The sequence below is a fragment of the Pinus tabuliformis genome, chromosome J (assembly GCF_031772625.1).
Source record: "Pinus tabuliformis cultivar Carrire ecotype Pingquan chromosome J, CPIR1, whole genome shotgun sequence".
NCBI classification, from domain to species: domain Eukaryota; kingdom Viridiplantae; phylum Streptophyta; class Pinopsida; order Pinales; family Pinaceae; genus Pinus; species Pinus tabuliformis.
The window spans coordinates 1,285,323,718-1,285,345,023 of record NC_142295.1 but is presented as its reverse complement, the minus strand read 5'-3'; the positions used below and the strand labels follow the sequence as shown (position 1 = coordinate 1,285,345,023).

The window sequence follows — 21,306 nt, the reverse complement described above, 5'->3', positions numbered from 1 at the left end:
AACCGTTATCAGGCGAATTATAAGTGAGGTTTTTTTGGCCAATAACATCTCTGAGGAGCAGACAAGTCATTTTTCAAGAACTTATCAGAAGAGAACTTATCCACTGATATATTATTGGGATAACTTATTTGTTTATAACTTCTATATTGATAGCTTATGCATTATAACTACTTACTGGATAAGTTATCTCCGATAACTTCTCTTCAGATAAGTTATTCACAATATCTTATATATTGATAGATTATATATGATCACTTCTTAATGGATAAGTTATCTCCGATAGCTTCTCTTCAGATAGGTTATTCATATTATCTTATATTTTGATAGGTTCTACATTATAACTTATCACTGGATAAGTTCTTCAGATGAACTTATCAGATATAACTAATTAACGAAAACTTATCAACGATTACTTATCAGGAGATAACTTATGGGATATAAGTTATCAGAAATGACCTACAATGCATAAGTTATCAAGAATACTTATCAGAAGATAACTTATAAGAGATAAGTTATCAAGATAACTTCTAAACAATAAATTCTCAGAAGAGACCTTATGAGATATACGTTATTAGAAGATGATCTATCAGTGGATAAGTTATCGATGATAATTTATCATAACTAACTTATTAGAGATAAATTAGTAGTATAACTTATAAACGAATGACTTATCAACAGATAATTTATGAGAAGACGACCTATCAATACATTAGTTATTAACAATAACGTATCTGAATTTAAATTCTGATGAAGAACTTATCAGATATGACTTATAAGATCATAAGTTATCGCCTATCAATGAGTTATCAATAGATCAGTTTTCTGCAAAGGAGTTATCATTCGATAAGTCCTCTGTTGATAATCTGCGCCGTCCGATCACGCAAATTTGGGCCGTTGGATCCCAGCCAATCTGGACCGTTGGATCTGGCAAATATGAGCTGTCGGATTTGGCCAATCTGGACCGTTGGATGACAGAAAATCTGGACCGTTCAATATCGTCAAATCTGGACCGTCAGATCTGGGTCCGATCTGGCCGATCTGGCCGATCTGGACCGTTGGATGACAGAAAATCTGGACCGTTCAATATCGTCAAATGTGGACCGTCAGATCTGGGTCCGATCTGGCCGATCTGGCCGATCTGCACCGTTGGATGACAGAAAATCTGGACCGTTCAATATCGTCAAATCTGGACCGTCAGATCTGGGTCCGATCTGGCCGATCTAGACCGTTGGATCCTGGCAGATCTGAGCCATCTGATCTGACTCATTTGGACCGTTAGATCTTGAAAAATCTGGGCCGTCCGATCTATGTAGATCTGGACCGTCAGATCTTGACAGATCTGAGCCGTCAGATCTTGACAGATCTGAGCCGTCAGATCATGTACATCTAAGCCGTTGGATCTGAAAAATTACTGCCGTCCAATCTGACCAATATGGACCGTCAGATCTTGATAGATCAAGGCCGTACGTTCTCGCCAAATCTGGACCGTCAGATCTGGGTCCGATCTGGCCGATCTAGACCGTTGGATCTTGGCAGATCTGAGCCGTCCGATCTGACTCATTTGGACCGTTAGATCTTGAAAAATCTGGGCCGTCCGATCTGACCGATCTGGACCGTCAGATCTTGATAGATCTAGGCCGTACGTTCTCGCCAAATCTGGACCGTTCAATATCGTCAAATCTGGACCGTCAGATCTGGGTCCGATCTGGCCGATCTAGACCGTTGGATCTTGGCAGATCTGAGCCGTCCAATATTTTCAAATCTGAACCGTCAGATCTAGCAGATCTGGTCCGTCAGATCTTGGAAAAGTATGCCGTCCAATCTGACTCATTTGGACCGTTAGATCTTGAAAAATCTGGGCCGTCCGAGCTGTGTAGATCTGAACCGTCAGATCTTGACATATCTGAGCCGTCAGATCATGTACATCTAAGCCGTTGGATCTGAAAAATGAGTGCCGTCCGATCTGACCGATCTGGACCGTCAGATCTTGATAGATCTAGGCCGTACATTCTCGCCAAATCTTGGCCATCGGATCTCTGGATATATGGACCGTCAGATCTGACAAATCTCGGTCGTCGGATCTTCATAGGTCTCATCCGTCCGATCTGTAAAATCTTTGCCGTCGGATCTGGCACATCGTAACCGTCAGATCTGGGTTGATCTGAGCCGTTGATATACGTAGATCTGGATCGTCGAATATCGACAGATCTAGACCGTCGAATATTGACAGATCTGAACCGTCAGATCGCGTAGATCTTGACCGTCAGATCTAGCAAATCTGGGTCGTCCGTTCTTCCAAATCTGGGCCGTCTGATTTCGGACAGTATACACCGTCGGATTCGACAGATCTGGGCGGTTGGATATTAGACATTCTGAGCGGTCGGATCTGGCAAACGTGTGCCGTCCGATCTGGCCAATCTGGAACTGTTTTAATATTCTCTAGTGTGGATGGCTTCGTATTCGTCAATGTCACTAAGATTTTAACATTGTAATAGGGCAGCCATTGAAATCCATAACGAGCACCAGTACAGCCAGGGATTCAACTGTGTGCGCCTCAAGTGCGCCGCGTTCATAGTCACGAACCCCGCTAATCGAAACCCCTGAATTTGCTGAATCTGAGCGACCCTGTTCATAAGTAAACTGTGGTCGATGGCAAATTCAGTAACTACTTCATTGTCTTTGCCGCAGGCTGAGCACCCTGGGCTCTGCAGGGGAGTTACTATGTTCGTAATAGGCAGACTTAGCGTCTCCGCCATTGCTATAGAAATATGAGAAAGCTTCATGTTCATTTACCTCATTTACCTATACTTAAATCCCTAATTTCCCAATGAAGGTTACTGCATGTTAGGAGGGCAAGCTTCAAATCTCCCCTGCCTCCCGCTCTCTAAATATCCTCCTTCACTGCCAATTTTCCATAGTTTTTCTGAGACGGTTTTCTGATTTCGCTGCTTCATTACAGAAGTACAACTTTTAAATACGAGTTTTAAAAGATTTAAAAATATATATTATGTAAACAGACTTTTGGGTTGTAGATCTGTTCATATACACCCCTTTTTAACTTTTTTTTTGGAGTGGACGGCCAACTTCATCATGAAATTTTCAACTACGATGGGTAACCAATACTTTGTTGTAGGGTTTCAGTGGGGCAGAAGAGAAGCTGCTTGGAATGAAGCGTTTTTCTTATGAGAAACTGTGAATGGTCCATGGTGGTACAATTTTGAGAATTCTTATTTATGGGATAGAAGTTAGAGAGTTGAATGTGAGGGAGGAAAATAAACAGCTATAGTTCTGGTTATTGAGGGTTTTTATTCATTGAATAAAAAGTTGAGAGTTAAATGTCATATGAGGAGAAAAAATATTCAGGATTCTTATTTATTTCATAAAAAGTTGAGTGGAAAAAAAAAAAAAGCTATAACAGGGTTCTTATTCATTATTATATAGAGAAAGTTGAGAGTTCAATAGAAAATTCAATGAAAAATAAAAGGCTATAGAGAAAGTTGAGAGTTCAATAGAGAATTCAATGAAAAATAAAAGGCTATAACAGGAATTTTATTCATGCTATAGAAAGTTGAGAGTTGAATGGGAGAAAAGGCTATTGTTTTGCTAGTTATGGTTATTGTGTGGATGGTTATTTATGTTATATTAATTTTTTAATTTTTAATTTGAATTTTATGGTTATAAAAAATGATGGTATATTTTTGTTGTTTCAGTTAACAATAAATAAAATTTCAAATATTAATTATCTTATATTTCTAAATCCATGTTTACATTTTTATATTTACTCAATATAATAATGAGATTACAATGCAAATTATTAAATAACAAATGGTATTATGGTAATATAACAAATGGCAAATGACACCACATCACAAATTCCAAATGACATTTTAGAAAGGGGAAAATGACTATGATTCACATATTTACTCATGTGGTTGTGCTAATTTGTAAAGACATTACATTATTTTGGTAATGACTCTATATTGTTTATTACGTTAATTTTTTTATTATTACATTTTTTATTATTTTGAATCTTATTATAAGAGTTTTGAAAGTTATTTGTTAGAACTAATGTTATATGAAATACATGAAATATTGTTCTTATTGTGAATAGCAAGGTTGCATTCTCATAATGAGTTTTCAATATGAGAGATGATTTAGTATTAATGGGTAGTAGTGATGGAGATATGCTTTACTAATTCATGCTGAGTCATAATATTTGTTTTGGGTTTGGTCTTTCCTCTTTCCATAAGGAAAATTGTAGTACATGAAATTTGTCTCTTCATTGCAGAACATTGAGGTGAGGTTGTAAGTGTTGAAGTCTCTTTTGACTTCCCCTTATTGTCTCCACATGTGGATGACTTTTTATCTCTTTCCTTTTGATCTTACTCTTTGATTTTATAATTTTTTCATCACTTATGCACCCATTTTTGGTGCCAATTAGTGCCAAGGGTGGTTAGAGATTTTTTGGGAGGAAACAAAGCATCTTCCATCTTTGGTTTGAATCTTTATTTGAATTGTCAAAATGGTCACATTGCCCCCTATTTATTTCTCTTTTAGAGCCCTACATTTTTGTATTGTGATCTATATTCTAATTGGCATAGTTCTGTTGACAATTCATAGAGCTACGAAACAATGGATCCACTTATCTTGAGTTAATGGTGACATACTCCCCAATTCCCATGCGTGGAGGGGATTCAATTCTTATGAAACAATAACCAACTTCCCTTTATTTGTGGGTTGACAGTTTTACTAATCTAAATCTTACTTGGCATGCACTTGGGTTTTCCTTCTCCATAATTTCCCTCTCAAAGAGGCACCACTACGTGTCACCCTTATCTTTATTAATTGTGTTTGCAAATAGTAGATCAAAATTGCAATTAAGGACAAGCTTAAATGACATTAACTCTAGATGGAAAAGCTCATTGTATGTTTATTTTCATAAAATGAAAGCTTAAATGACATTAACTTCAGATAAGTGAGCTCATTATATGTTTATTCTCGGAAAATGAAAGAAATATTATTCAATAAACCATGAATTATAAATTATGTTCAAATGTCCTACGAAACTTAACCATCAATTCAACATATAAAATGTGACGTGAACAGAACACATGTCTCATGGCAAAATAGCTCTTTGAACATACATCTTCAATTATGTTTATGTTTATAGTGACAATCATAGATTATTCATTTACCATCATCATGGCAAAATAGCTCTTTGAAAGTTTGAACATACATCTTCAATTATGTTTATAGTGACAATCATAGATTATTCATTTACCATCATCAAATATTACGAAATCATGAGAGGTCGAGGTCGTGGTCGTGTATACCAATAAAGTAGTTCTATTAAGATAGAGCAATTTAACATTAAATATTGAACTTAACATTTTATCTAAACCAAGGGAAACATTGATTCAACATTTTATCTAAACCAAGGGAAACAATGATTCAACATGCATTTTTAGAATTTTTAGAATGTGAAATTACATCCTAGAGACAATGTTGATTATGATGATCAAAATTGTTTTCTAAAATGTACACACCCACCCGTATACAATAACGATGTATATCTCTAACATCATATATTAATGATGTATGTAAATACAATAGTGATCAACAAAAGGCTTAATATTTCTAAACACTCCAAATTTCATGTCATGCCAGGTAAATAGTGATCAACAAAGGCTTAATAGACACCAATATCGAAACAACACTCACTCATTATCAGTGTACTTTAACACGGATTGTAACTGTAAAACAATGCATATCAAAACACTTTTTGTTTGTGTTTTAGCGCAGATTGTAAATACAAAGCAGTGAATATTTGAACACTTTTAAGACACTTTTATGCAGTGATATGACAAGGTAAATAGTAACCACAGTAGTGATATCATGTAACAACGGTAAATAGTAATCAATATTTCAACAATATCAAAAATTTATTATTATTGATATTGTAAGGAAGTAACAACAATAAATAGTGATCAATATTTCAACAATATCACAAGTTTATTATCATGTAACAATGGTAAATAGTGATAGTGATCAATATTTTAACAATATCATAAGTTTATTGTTATTGATATTGACCAACTTTCCATAGTGCTAATAAAGAAATTTATTATTATTGATATTGACACAATGGAAGGAAATAGTGTTGAATTATGTCATGTTATGTTGCTTGACCAATTGTCAATATTGCTAATAAAGACATTTATTATTATTGATATTGACGAGTGTAAGGAAATAGTAGTGAATTATGTCATGTTATGTTGCTCAACCAAATGTCCATAGTGCTAATAAAGACATCAACATTTAGGACAGAAAAATAAGGAAATAACCATGGTAAATAGTGATCAATATTTCAACAATATCACAAGTGTAAGGAAATAGTATTGAATTATGTCATGTTATGTTGCTTGACCAACTGCCCATAGTGCTAATAAAGACATCAATGTTTAGGGCGGAAAAATAATGCCATCCAATATATCAAAGTATTTTCTTAATCATAAAACCAGTGTTGATGATGTGAAATTCAACTGTCCATAGTGCTAATAAAGACATCAATGCTCAATGTTTAGGGCAGAAAAATAGTGCCAATATTTTCTTAATCATGAAACCAAGTGTTGATGATGTGAAATGCAACGGTCTACAGAAAAATAATGCCATCCAATATGTCAAAGTATTTTCTTAATCATGAAACCCAGTATTGATGATGTGAAATTCAATGGTCTACAGAAAAATAATGCCATCCAATATGTCAAAAGTATTTTCTTAATCATGAAACCCAGTATTGATGATGTGAAATTCAACGGTCTACAGAAAAATAATGCCATCCAAAGTATTTTCTTAATCATGAAACCCAGTATTGATGATGTGAAATTCAATGGTCTACAGAAAAATAATGCCATCCAATATGTCAAAGTATTTTCTTAATCATGAAATCCACTGTTCATAATGTGAAATTCAATAAGAAATTCAATGGTCTACAGAAAAATAATGCCATCCAATATGTCAAAGTATTTTCTTAATCATGAAATCCACGGTTCATAATGTGAAATTCAATAAGAAATTCAACGGTCTACAGAAAAATAATGCCATCCAACATGTCAAAGTATTTTCTTAATCATGAAATACACGATGTGAAATTCAATTCAACAACGGGCTACAATGCTCAAATACACCATCAAAATGCCTAACATTCAAATGTATTTTCTTAATCATGAAATTCATGATGTGAAATTGAAATTCAACTGTCTACAATGCACCATGAAAAAGCCAACATTCAAGATGCATTTACCATCATAGAAAAAGCCAACCTTCAAGATGCGTTTAGGAGAGAAACATAATGCCATCCACTATGTGAAAGTATTTTCTTAATCATGATCACTGTTCATGATGTGAAATTCAACGGTCTAGAATGCTCAGATACACCATGAAAAAACCAACATGTCTACAATGCTCACAAAGACCATGAAAAAGCCAACATTAAAGCAACCTTCAAGAGACGTTTGCCGTCATATATTCACAGCAGTGATTGTATAACTATATTCATAGCATGAGACCACAGTGTTCCCAAAATAGATCCATATGAATTAGGCTAATAAACAGTTGTTTGATCACAACGAAATATAACAGTCCTCAAAGCACATATACCACGTATTTAGAGTAGATTATCACTATCTACAAATCAACAGTTGTTTGATCCACAAGGAAGTATAACAGTCCTCAAAGCACATATACCACGTATTTAGAGTAGATTATCACTATCTACAAATCAGAGATGAGCGCAGCAACGAATGAAATTGAAACCCCAAACTGTTGCGGAAGTGTGACTGTGCAAGTGACGCATACAAATAGTTAAATGTTTAACTGGCCATGTATTAAGAGTACTGCCAAAGAGATCATAACTAGTTGAACCTCAGAACAGTCATGAATTTGGAGTCTGGACATAGCCAACAGGCAGTTCAGAATATTGGCCGAGAAGGATCAACACTTTACGACCCATAAAGGCAACTCCAAGTTGTCATCTCCAACGACCATCTCACTGAAGCAGCTGTTCTGCAATATCGCCCAAGAGCCAACTCCAGAGAACAAGAAGCCACGACACGGCTGCTAAAAATACTCCAATGCTTGGCAGAACGAGAAAGCTGGCTATAAAACAACTGATAACGACTACTCCAATATCTTCATCCTCCTTGGCAGGATAACGCTGGCCATAAAAGACATTTGAGATCAAGTCTTCGAAAATAGTACTGAGATGAACAATCACATTACATGCTCTGGATTTGCAGAGGAATGTTCAACTGACATTCCGCTATTTTTGTTGAAATTGATAATCAGCATGCCTCTTCTGTCATAGTTCGAATCCCATCTTAGTTATTGGATGAAAGGCCGAAAGCCTCATGGAATTGATAACATTTGGTGGTTGAAATTCTATTCCCATATGCTAGAAGATAAGCACTACCTGTGCGACTTGGTGCACTCCCTTTAATCATTCTCTATGCATCAGATAATGCTGTTTGACTTTCGAAAAGATTAATTTTGAAAATCTTTGCAACTCTTTCAAGGATATAATGAGAAGTGGAATCATCAGGTATCCAGAGGGCTCAAGGTGAGGTGGGAGGCACCCACGTCCTATTTTCATTATCCAAAATATTCCTGGTATAAGCCGGAGGAGCCAATGGATATAGCACCGATCTGCACCTCTTACAGGGGGGTAGATGTGGTGGTGTCTGCAGTCTACCGAGCCGCTGAAGGGATTCGGGTAGACAATAATACATGATAAAAAATACATGATAAAGGGGAAAATCCTATAAACCCTTAGCATTATGCAAATACCAGTAAAAAGAAAAATACGCTTCTTCAACTATCTTGCAGAAGCTCTGGCACTCATTTTAGAGTGTCTGCCTTTTTTAGGCTTGGTATATACCGCCCTTCAAACAGAGAAAAAGGTGGAGGATTTCTGATTGTTGTAATAAGCAAGGGTTTGTCCGACATCAAGATGCTTTCCCACGAAGATCAGAGGCTGTTGGTCGGAGAGAATCCATTATTTGGCCTGGATCTAAGATGAAACTGGAATATAACAATCAGATATACCTGTAAATCATCACAAGCAAGCAATTCCATAAGAAAATGAGAAAATGTTGCCTCCCAAGGATGACAAATGTAATTCATAAACTAAACGGAAAAGCTCTCCCAAGCCAAAACTTTAAGCAGTTGCCAAAAAAATAACTCTTCGCATAAACAATTTTGGAGATCTTCAAGATGAATTTGCTATCATATATTCAAAGTGAATTATAACTAACAAGGGCAGTGATCATAAAACTATATTGATAGCATGATGCCACAGTGTTCTCAAAGTAGATCCATATGAACTGCTAATAAACAGTTGTTTGATCCACAAGTATAACAGTCCTCAAAGCACATATACCATATATTTAGGGTAGATTATCACCATCTACAAATCAGAGATGAGCGCAGCAACGAATGAAATTGAAACCACAAACTGTTCTCAACAATTAACGGAAGTGTCTGTGCAAGTGAAGCATACCAGTAGTTAAATGTTTAACCATTCAAGTATTTAGGCCATGCCTTAAGAGTACTGCCAAAGAGATCATAACTAAGCAGTAACCGAGCGCTGAAGAACCTCAAAACAGTCATGAATCTGGACATAGCCAACAGGCAGTTCAGAAAATTGGCAGAGAAGGATCAATACTCGTAAAGGCAACTCATAAAGGCATCTCCAACGACCTTATCACCGAAGCAGCTGTTCTGCAATGTCGCCCAAGAGCCAACTCCAGAGAACAAGGAGCCACGATACCACTGCTAAAAATACTCCAATATCCTCATCCTGCTTGGCAGAATAAGAAAGCTGGCTATAAAACAACTGCTAACGACTACTCCAATATCTTCAACATCCTTGGCATAATAATGTTGGCCATAAAAGACATTTGAGATCAAGTCTTGGAAAATATTACTGAGATGAACACTCACATGACATGCTCTGGATTTGCAGTGGAATGCTCAACTGACCTTCGGCTATTAGTATTTTTGTTGAAAGCGATAATCAGCATGCATCTTCTGTCATAGTTCGAATCCCATCTTTTGGATGAAAGGCTGAAAGTTCATGGAATTGATGATATTTGGTGGTTGAAATGCCATTCCCATATGGTAGATTATAATCACTACCTGTGTGACTTGGTTCACTCCCTTGTATCATTCTCTATTGAATCAGATAATGCTGTCTGCCTTTCTAAAAGATTAATTTTGAAAATCTTTGAAACTCTTTCGAGGATATAATGAGGCACCCATGTCCTATTTTCATTATTCAAAATATTCCTGGTATAAGCCCCAGAGGAACCAATGGATATGAGCACTGATCTGCACCTCTTTACAGGGGATGGATGTGGTGGTGTCGCAGTCTACTGAACCGTTGAAGGTATTCGGGTAGACAGTGATGCATGATAAAGGGGAAATTCTTATAAACCTTTAGCATGATGCAAAATACCGTTAAAAAGGAGAATGCACTTCAACTATTTTGCTGAAGCTCTGGCACCATTTTAGAGCGTCTGCTTTTATTAAGTTTGATCTCAATACCGCCCTTCAAAAAGGGAAAAAGGTGGAGGCTAGATTCCTTCTGATTGTTGTAATAAGCAAGGGTTGGTCCGTCAAGAAGATGCTTTCCTGCGAAGATCAAACGCTGCTGTTCGGAGGGAATCTCTTCTGTGGCCTGGATCTTCTTTGATATCTTTAACGGTGTAAAAGCTCTCAATTTCGAGAGTTATGGTCTTAATAAGAGTTTTGACAAAGATCTGCTTCTTGAAACTGGAATATAACTAACAGATATACCTGTAAATCATCACAAGCAATTTTTTTTGGTCAAAATTGTTTATTTATCAACATATTATGAAAAAACAGTACCAAATTCCATAAGAAAATTAGAAACCGTTGCCTCCCAAGGATGACAAATGTAATTCATAAACTAAAAGGAAAAGCTATCCAAAGCCAAAACTTTAAGTAGTTGCCTTGGAAATAACTCTTCACATAAAACAATTTTGGAGAGCTTCAAGATGCATTTGCAAGGATGACAAATGTAATTCATAAACTAAAAGGAAAAGCTATCCAAAGCCAAAACTTTAAGCAGTTGCCAAAAATAACTCCACATAAACAATTTTGGAGAGCTTCAAGATGCATTTGCCATCATATATTCAAAGTGAATTATAACCAACAAGGGCAGTGATCATATAACTATATTGATAGTGATCATATAACTATATTGATAGCATGATACCACAGTGTTCTCAAAGTAGATCCATATGAACTATGCTAATATACAGTTGTCTGATTCAGAAGGAAGTATAACAGTTCTCAAAGGACATATACCATGTATTTAGGGTAGATTATCACCATCTACAAATCAGAGATGAGCGCAGCAACGAATGAAACTGAAACCCCAAACTGTTGTCAACAATAAACGGAAGTGTGACTGTGCAAGTGAAGCATACCAGTAGTTAAATGTTTAACCATTTAAGTATTTAGGTCATGCATTAAGAGTACTGTCAAAGAGATCATAGCTAGGTACCAACCGAGTGCTAGCACTGAAGAACCTCAAAACAGTCATCAATCTGGACATAGCCAACAGCAGTTCAGTACATTGGCCAAGAAGCATCAATACTCGTAAAGGCAACCCATAAAGGCATCTCCAACGACCTCACCGAAGCAACTGTTCTACAAAATCTCCCAAGAACCAAATCCAGAGAAGAAGAAGCCACGATACGGCTGCTAAAAATACTCCAATATCTTCATCCTGCTTGGCAAAATAAGAAAGCTGGCTATAAAACAACTGCTAACGACTACTCCAATATCTTCATCCTCCTTGGCAGAATAACGCTGGCCATAAAAGACATTTGAGATCAAGTCTTGGAAAATTGTACTGAGATAAACACTCACATGACATGTTTTGGATTTGCAGTGGAATGCTCAACTGACCTTCGGCTATTTTTGTTGAAATTGATAATCAGCATGCCCTTCTGTCATAGTTCGAATCCCATCTTAACTATTGGATGAAAGGCTTAAAGGCTCATGGAATTGATGACATTTGGTGGTTGAAATGTCATTCCCATATGGTGGAAGATAATCACTACGTGTGTGATTTGGTGCACTCCCTTTTATCATTCTCTATTGCATCAGATAATGCTGTCTGACTTTCTAAAAGATTAATTTTGAAAATCTGTGCTACTCTTTCAAGGATATAATTAGTGGAATCATCAGATATCCATCATTCATCATTCTCTATTGCATCAGAATGCTGTCTGACTTTCTAAAATATTATTTTGAAGATCTGTGCTACTCTTTCAAGGATATAAAGAGTAGTGGAATCATCAGATATCCAGAGGCCTCAAAATGGACTGTGAGGCACCCAGATCCTATTTTCATTATCCAAAATATTCCTGGTATAATCCCTGGAGGAACCAATGGATATGAGCACCGACCTGCACCGATCTGCAGGGCACAGATGTGGTGGTGTCGCAGTGTACTGAGCCACAGAAGATTCCTGGTATAAGCCCGGACGAACAAATGGATATGAGCACCGATCTGAACCTCTTACATGGGACAGATGTGGTGGTGTCACAGTCTACTAAGCCGCAGAAGGGATTCGGGTAGACAATGATGCATGATAAAGGGGAAATTCCTATAAACCCTTAGCATTACGCAAAAACCGTTAAAAAGGAGTATACACTTTTTCAACCATATTGCTGAAGCTCTGACACTCATTTTAGAGTGTCTGCTTTTTTTAAGCTTGATATTAATACCGCCCTTCAAACAGGGAAAAAGGTGGAGGGTAAATTCCTTCTGATTGTTGTAATAAGCAAGGGTTCGTCCATCATCAAGATGCTTTCCTGCGAAGATCAGATGCTGCTGGTCAGAGGGAATCCCTTCTTTGGCCTGGATCTTATCTTTTACATCTGGTTGGAGGGAACCTCTTCTTTGGCCTGGATCTTATCTTTGACATCTTTAACAGTGTAAAAGCTCTCAGCCTCGAGAGTGATGGTCTTAATAGGAGCTTTGACAAAGATCTGCATCTTGAAACTGGAATATAATTAATAGATATCCCTTATTTGGCCTGGATCTTATCTTTGACATCTTTAACGGTGTAAAAGCTATCTTTGACATCTTTAACAGTGTAAAAGCTCTCAGCCTCGAGAGTGATGGTCTTAATAAGAGCTTTGACAAAGATCTGCATCTTGAAACTGGAATATAATTAATAGATATACCTGTAAAGTATCACAAGCAATTTTTTTTTTGTCAAAAATGTTTATTTATCAAAATATTACAAAAAAACAGTACTATCAAATTCCATAAGAAAATGAGAAAACGTTGCCTCCCAAGAATGACCAATGTAATTCATAAACTAAAACGAAAAGCTCTCCAAACCCAAAACTTTACACAGTTGCCAAAGAATAACTCTTCACAAGCAGTTTTTTTTGGGTCAAAAATGTTTATTTATCAACATATTACGAAAAAACAGTACTATCAAATTCCATAAGAAAATGAGAAACCGTTGCCTCTTTTTTGTCAAAAATGTTTATTTATTAACATATTACGAAAAAATATGTACTATCACAGTACTGTCAAATTCCATAAGAAAATGAGAAACCGTTGCCTCCCAAGAATGACCAAATGTAATTCATAAACTAAAACGAAAAGCTCTCTGAACCCAATACTTTACACAGTTGCCAAAGAATAACTCTTCACATAAAATGACGAAGAGTAGGAACTAGGAACTCTAACAAGGCAAGGCTGTGTGACAAAATGTTATACACTAAACTACAAAGAAAATAAAATGCAGAACACAATATAGCCTTGATAGCTAAATTTACATTCAAAATAAAATACACGCATTAGAAAAAGAATTTTTAAGATATGAAAGCTTAAACAGAAAAACATAGACCGCCTGTAAATAGAAACCCAGAAAGACAGATACCCAAACAGCTTGCATATCAAGAGATATAAGCTACAGAAATTAATATGACCGTCAATAACCACATACAATTAGACGCTGCTAGTAGGAGGGAAGCCCTTTTTGACCTGGATCTTATCTTTGATGTAGCCCCATTGTGGGTTTTCCCAGGTTAAATCTCTTGTGTTCTTGTATGGTTGTCTCTTCATGATACTTCTATCTTATGTTCTTGTATGGTTGTCTCTTTATTATCTCTTGTGTTCTTGTATGGCTGTCTCTTTATGATACTTCTATCTTATGTTCTTGTATGGTTATCTCTTTATGATCCTTCTATCTTACTTGTTATATGGTTTTTGTCTTATGTGTAATTATTGAATGATGGAATTAATGAAAAAGAAATGAGAATAGAAAAAATTATCAAAAATAAGTATCATTAATGAAGGCCATGTAAAAATCAACAGAGGAGAGGAGAGGCCAACAACAACAGCAACAACTACTCAGTCTTTAGATTAAGAGGAGTAAGAGGCACTGTGTACTGTCAAGAGGAGGCCGAAATGGCTAGAGTAGACAATAAGAAATGCTCAAGAGCATGTGGAGGCTCTTAATAGTACTTTCAAGGAGAGCGGACCACTAAGACATTTTCCTCATTAAATGGCACTCATGAGTCATGAGTGACATCATTGACTATGAACGTAGCAATTATGAGGAGGCAGCATGCCAACAAGTTTGGAGAGATGCCATGGTAAAAGAGTATGCTTCTATCATGAAGGATGATGTCTATGACATTCTATCACAGCCAAAGGGGAAATCAGTGGTCAATTTGAGATGGATCTTCAAGATCAAACATGCTACAAATGGCAGCATCTAGAAGTACATGGCTAGGTTTGTGGCCATAGGTTTTTCCCAAAAGGATGGAATGGATCACGAGGAGACATTCGCTCTAAACATTGGATATACTTATGTTAGGGCTCTCATGTCTATTGCTTCAAAAAAGATGGGATGGAGGATACCTTAGTGGCTTTTTTAGTGTTGGTACATATAGCATGTCCTTTACTTCCAACAAACATCCTAACTCGAGTTGGAACTTAACAGTTCCAACACCCTTCACTGCATACTTGGCATCAATACCTCCGCAAACAAGTCAAAGTCAATATCCATAAGACTGCTAAATAGCTCCTATGCCTCTTGTCCCATGGTATGATGCACCACTATCCAGGTACAAGTCAATCCTTCTGATGGTGTTGGTTAATAGACAAGAGACAAATGACAAGCCCTTTTTAAAATTCGATGCAAACTCATGAACCATTGTTGGCACTGATGTTTGTTGCCTTCTTCCTCTCTGAACATTGTGATGCATGGTGCCCATTCCTGTGGCATGCAAATCATTTCACTTTGCTCAAAGCCTTCTTTCTAGCTTGTGAAGTAGCCTCTCCACCTATATTTTTCTTCCTCTGTCCTTGCCTTGCTTAACAGGTATGGAAAAGGTTCTCATCATCACCCTTCTGTTGGCCTCCTAGAGATTCCTCCTGAATCCCCTCCTGGACAAAATCATCCCATAATCTTTCCCAATTAGGATGAGGTCCTCATGCAAAGATGCCCTTCATGAAAGGAGTCCATAGCTTAGTGAAGCCATCCAAGATAGTCCTTACCAATTCATCCCCTGTCATGGTCACCCCAACTATTGCCAACTCATCACATACCTATGTGATCTTTGTTGAATAATTCGCCATGGCATTTGCTCTGGTCATCTTGGTGTTCTTGAGTTTCTCTATCAACACCATTTTTTTGTTTGAGTTATCCCTCTAATAAAGCGTCATTAGAGCCTCCCACATCTCCCTTGTTGTCTTCTTCTCGAATAGGTGAGGAATCACATGATCACCCCATGAGGAATCACATGAATCACATGGTCACCCCAACTATTGCCAACTCATCACATACCTATGTGATCTTTGTTGAATAATTCGCCATGGCATTTGCTCTGGTCATCTTGGTGTTCTTGAGTTTCTCTATCAGCACCATTTTTTTGTTTGAGTTATCCCTCTAATAAAGCATCATTAGAGCCTCCCACATTTCCCTTGTTGTCTTCTTCCCGAATAGGTGAGGAATCACATGATCCTTCACCACATCCAAGATAATTCTCCTAAGTTTCACATCCTTTTAGTTATAACTGGCCAATTTTGTAGCATCTATTGGCATCATGATGTTGGAGTTTAGAAACTCCGATATGCCATTCTCCATGAGAATCAATGAAACCCTCACCTTTCAGGGAGTGAAGTTAGATGCACCCTCAACCCTTTGTACCACTATGGTTGATATGTGGCTCCCATATGAACTATACGACTACGATTGCTCCTTTGACGACTTCCTTCATTGGAGTCACCGTTGCTCTAGCCCATCAACTAGTATGGTCTCCCTCCAAGAGGTGACCACCCATCATTGCTTGTACTACAATCTAGCACCACACTTATGCAACTTTGTAACTTTGTATGCTCCTTGCGTAATCTTTTCTTTGTTCTCAACAGCACCTCTAGGACTTCAATCAATCTATGGTTGACTGCTACATTCCTCTACAACACGGCTCTCCTTGTTGGAACAACTATGTTTTGACCACTCAGCGGCACCATATGGGCTTTACGATCGCAATTAACAATTCTATCGCCAACTAACAGTTCTATCACCAACTAACAGTTCCATCGCTAACCTTGCTAGATCTGATGGCAGTTGGATTTTTCCTCTTAGCCCGACAATTGTTGTCTTCGACAGTTGGTTTTCCTTGCCCAAAACATCCCTGACACTAACTCAATGATGGTTACAGGCTTCTTCGACAGCCCTCCACTTCCTCACATACACAGCCTGTTAGAGTTAGCCTGCCCTACAATTGCCAACTACTATTTTGGTTGTCGACATGACTAGAGATTGTATGCTACACTTGCGTCCCATTCGACCTCTACCTCTGCGACTGCCAATTCGATCTCTATGATTACCACATCCCCTATGGTCTCGAATAACACCATTCTCTGCGGTGCCTGATAGATCTATCAGCAGCTAGGTCATGGTCGCCTTATCAACCACCTTCTTAATTTTTTACCACATCCCCTATGGTCTCGAATAACACCATTCTCTGCAGTGCCTGATAGATCTGTCAGCAGCTAGGTCATGGTCGCCTTATCAACCACCTTCTTAATTTTTTCTTCACTCAATTGTCCAGCCATTAGCCCTGCGCATCACAGAAATTAATTTTTCTTATGCGTTGAATTCTCAACATGCAAAATAAGAATTGTCCCTTGAACAGTCGTTGGGCGAACCTAGATCCTTCCAGTCACTAAACACACCTAGCGCCCGATGATTCTCAGATCGAATTCTCGAAGTTTCAGCTACCATACCATGTTAATTTCAAAACCCAACAACCTGAAAAATAATTCCTAGCAAATTTATCATATATCTACTGAATAAAAGCACAAATATGTTGTAAAAGTAAACAAAAATATATTCAGCAAAAGCACAACCAATCTCAATCACACATAACACAAGTTTTTTGCCCGATAAAATCAATTATTCATTAATAACTCAAAATCTGCTAAGGCGATCAAATCAATTATTCATTTTTAACTCAAAACCTCATTAATAACTCAAAACCTACCAAGGCTCTCTTACTAGGATAATGGCGCACTAAGGAAACTACAAATACAACAATAACCTAAATAGGATCCACCTGATCAAACCCTAGATTTGTCCTCAATTTGTCTTGGTTGATTTGGATCTCCCTTGCACCTTCCTCGGACCTGGCACGCTTTCTCCACTCAATTATTGAAATCTCCTATCAAGCCTTGTGTTCACTATTGTTGTTTGTCTTCTCCTCTCCTTAGCTCTTCTTTTATAAGCTCAAGTTGATTGAATTCACAACCCTAATCTTCAAAGTGATTGTCAGTTGAAATTTGATCTCATCTCACTTGAGATGAATCATTAAGATACATCTAATTCCACTATTCCAAATAACCTTATATCTAATTCCACTATTCCAAATAACCTTTACATTTCATTAGATTAAAAACAGTTTTATCTTATGAAAAAAATTACTTTAATTACTAAAGTAATTACTAAGGTCTAAGGGTGTATTAGTTGGATTTTGCACACCCAAACTTTAGGCCTATGAAGAAGTACCTGCCTAAACTACAAACATCAAGCCGGAGTTCACTTTATGAGTTCACTCTATGTTAGAGGTCGTGGTGCATTCATGAAGGAGATGCTCCCTAAACTACAAACATCAAGCTAGAGTTCACTAGCCGGAGTTCACTTTATGAGTTCACTCTATGTTAGAGGTCGTGGTGCATTCATGAAGGAGATGCTCCCTAAACTACAAACATCAAGCTAGAGTTCACTCTATGTTAGAGGTCGTGGTGCATTCATGAAGGAGATGCTCCACGTTTGTTCACTCATACTGACTTTATCCAAAGCATTGTTCATGAACCACCAGAAATCACATCATTTTGGGATAGTCGCATGTTATACTTTTGTAAGAGAAGTTTTCTTAACACGAGAGATATGAATCAACTTTGGCCTTTCTTTTTAAGAGGCATTGAGGCAATCCTTTTCCATAAGAACATTGCCAACCAAATACCACCAACGACAATTATGGATGGGACAACAGTCATGGCAGCTTATTTGAAAGGTTAATTCAAAATTGAACTCTGATTAAAAACAAGACTAAAGAAGAAAAAAAGCAAAACAAGGTCAAGAAAGCTAACCTACGTAGGAGAAATATGTGTCTAACCAAGTCGACCCTATTTATATAGTCGTAATTTTAGGGGTCAGACCTAAAGTAATGTTAGCAAAAATAGTATAAAAAGGAGTAAGGGTTCATTTATAAATCCATTCATGTAGGCTCGCATGAATCAAAGTTTGAAAGGGGCAATTGGTAAAACATTGGTAAATCATTTATACAAGACAACCTAATGGCATTATTATTAAGAAAAAGGCATTATTATTCTTCTTAATAGAGGCATTTTTTGTGGTTCCTAGTTCAAATTTTAGTGTTGTTTTGGGTATCATATTTATTGTTCACAAACTTACAAGTGGTCTCACCTTCAAACAACAAATGGAAAGGATGAAACTATGTCCCTAATTACAAACAAAGCTCAAGGGAGTTGGTTTAAGTAGTCAGAGTAGCACTAATCTCCCACTATTTTAGGGTTGTAACCTATCACTGTGGGTTTGGAATATTTTTCTAGGTCTGCAATTCAACCTTATTTTCTAGGAAGATAAAATATATATATATATATATATATATATATTGTTCATGCATCATCTCAAATGCAAGGTATGGGTCGTTATGGAATTGGAATCTACAAAAATAACATCAAAAATAAACCATAAGAGGTTACAATACCACAAACATCAAGATCTTGAGATATGTCACAATTGATAGTCGAGTAGCAGTGTTGTAAGGAACTTCCAAAAATTCTAAAGGCAAGAACAAAGAACTATTGCAAAAACAAAAGCAAAATTCAATAAGACATTCCCAAAAAGCAAGCCTTTCACAGTAAAAGACGCCCACAAGTTTATGTTGGCCCTACTTGTATTCATAACTTTAAAAGGTCAACCCTAATCTATTTTGAGGTCTAAGAATAAATGAAAGGTTAAAAGGAGCATATTTGTGGTAAGCTTATGTTGAGGGCCTTTGGACAGTGGAAGCACCCACAAGCCTATTATAGTCATAGTGCAAGAGCTTATTTCAGAATGGCCTTCCTCTTGATATCAAACATCAAGGCTGCTAGAGGATGCAACACTAATACACAGTTGTAACACGCTGCGATAGTATTATTTATGTTATGGTTAGCCCTACACACATTAGCACTTGAAGGGAAGGTTAGAGATCTTGTATGGAGAATGTAAAAATGTTTCTTATCGTGCTAAATACACACAAAATGTTGTGAGATATTATGAATAATTTTATGCACGAGAAAGTACATCTTCTGTAAAGACTAAAAATCATAAACCGTAAATAAATGAGAGATGATCATATATAGGTAAACAGTGGATCATATATGAACATGTGCACCAAAAGAAAACTCACATGTACCTTTGTCTCTGCCTTTGCACTCTACTAAAGTCTCTTCCTCACAAATAGATTTCAACACTTTAGTTCATGATTCCCCACATTACATTACCTGCATTACAATGTGGTCGATAATTAGATAGATGACAAAAAATGTAAGATGCCTGAGGGATGATCATATATAGGTAAATAGTGGATCATATATGAACATGTGCACCAAAAGAAAACTCACATGTAACTTTGTCTCTGCCTTTTCACTCTACTACAGTCTCTTCCTCACAAATAGATTTCAACACTTTAGTTCATGATTCTCCACATTACATTACCTGCATTACAATGTGATCGATAATTAGATAGATGACAAAAAATGTAAGATGCCTTGAATTTAAATGCACACAAATGGAACCATACATATCACATCAATCTTCACCCACTATGCTTGTGTAACCATGGGTTGTTAGGACCTACCTTTAGTTCCCACACAATGTACCAAACAGACACTTAGATATATTACAAGAAATCGAAAACCAAAACTAAATGTCTTATGAGTAATATTACGCAAAAGTACATTTTATACATTTCAAGAATTTAGTTAGTTATTCTCCATATTACATTTATTGCATTACAATGTGGTTAATGATTACGTAGATGAAAAATAATCTAAGATGCCTCGAATTTAAATACACACATATGGAACCATACATATCACCTCAATTTTCACCTTCACCATATAATTATGTAGTAACAAAAAAATAAAGCCCTCATTCATGAATAAAAAAGCAAATTCCCCATACAAACCTCTTTCTCCTTTTCCTGTTACACTTGTGGACTCTAGATCATCCATAAATCCATTCTATTGAACCCAAAAGAAAATGCGAACAAAAAAAATCATACAAAATAAAAATATCAAACCATAAATTAGCATGACTATGCTCACAAAAACAAAGATACAACAACCACAACATGGAAAAAAAACAAAAAACAAAACAAAGAATAGAACAAATATAACCACCATTACAAAAGTACAAAAATAGGAAAAAAATAAAAACAAAAAGACAAATAAGAAATAGACTTTGTACGATAACTACAAAAAGAAGTTGTCATGGTCAACCAAGGGCACCACACTTCAACAAAATAAATAAGTATAAGTATTAAATAAAGATTAGAAAATATTCTAAGAAATATTAAATAAATATCAAATATTGTGAGAATTATGAAACGGAGATCAAAATATCTTATGAAAAATCTTAATACAAACTGAAAATCTTATGAATAATCTCATTCA

The 21,306-nt window shown here is 36.5% G+C and overlaps 1 long non-coding RNA gene across 2 annotated transcripts; it reads right to left on the bottom strand.

Annotated features, from left to right (window-relative positions):
- Nucleotides 1-7,665: 7,665 nt before the first annotated feature.
- On the bottom strand, nt 7,666-20,572 carry LOC149231951 (uncharacterized). Of its 2 annotated transcripts, XR_016248114.1 has the most exons (5): nt 20,254-20,572; nt 20,046-20,133; nt 11,511-13,280; nt 9,557-10,854; nt 7,666-9,102 (listed from the first exon to the last, which is right to left on the bottom strand). It is a non-coding gene; the product is annotated as an uncharacterized LOC149231951 (long non-coding RNA). The 2 variants fall into 2 exon arrangements; XR_016248115.1 differs by lacking the exons at nt 11,511-13,280; nt 20,046-20,133; nt 20,254-20,572 and adding an exon at nt 11,389-11,493.
- Between the last annotated feature and the right edge of the window lie 734 nt (nt 20,573-21,306).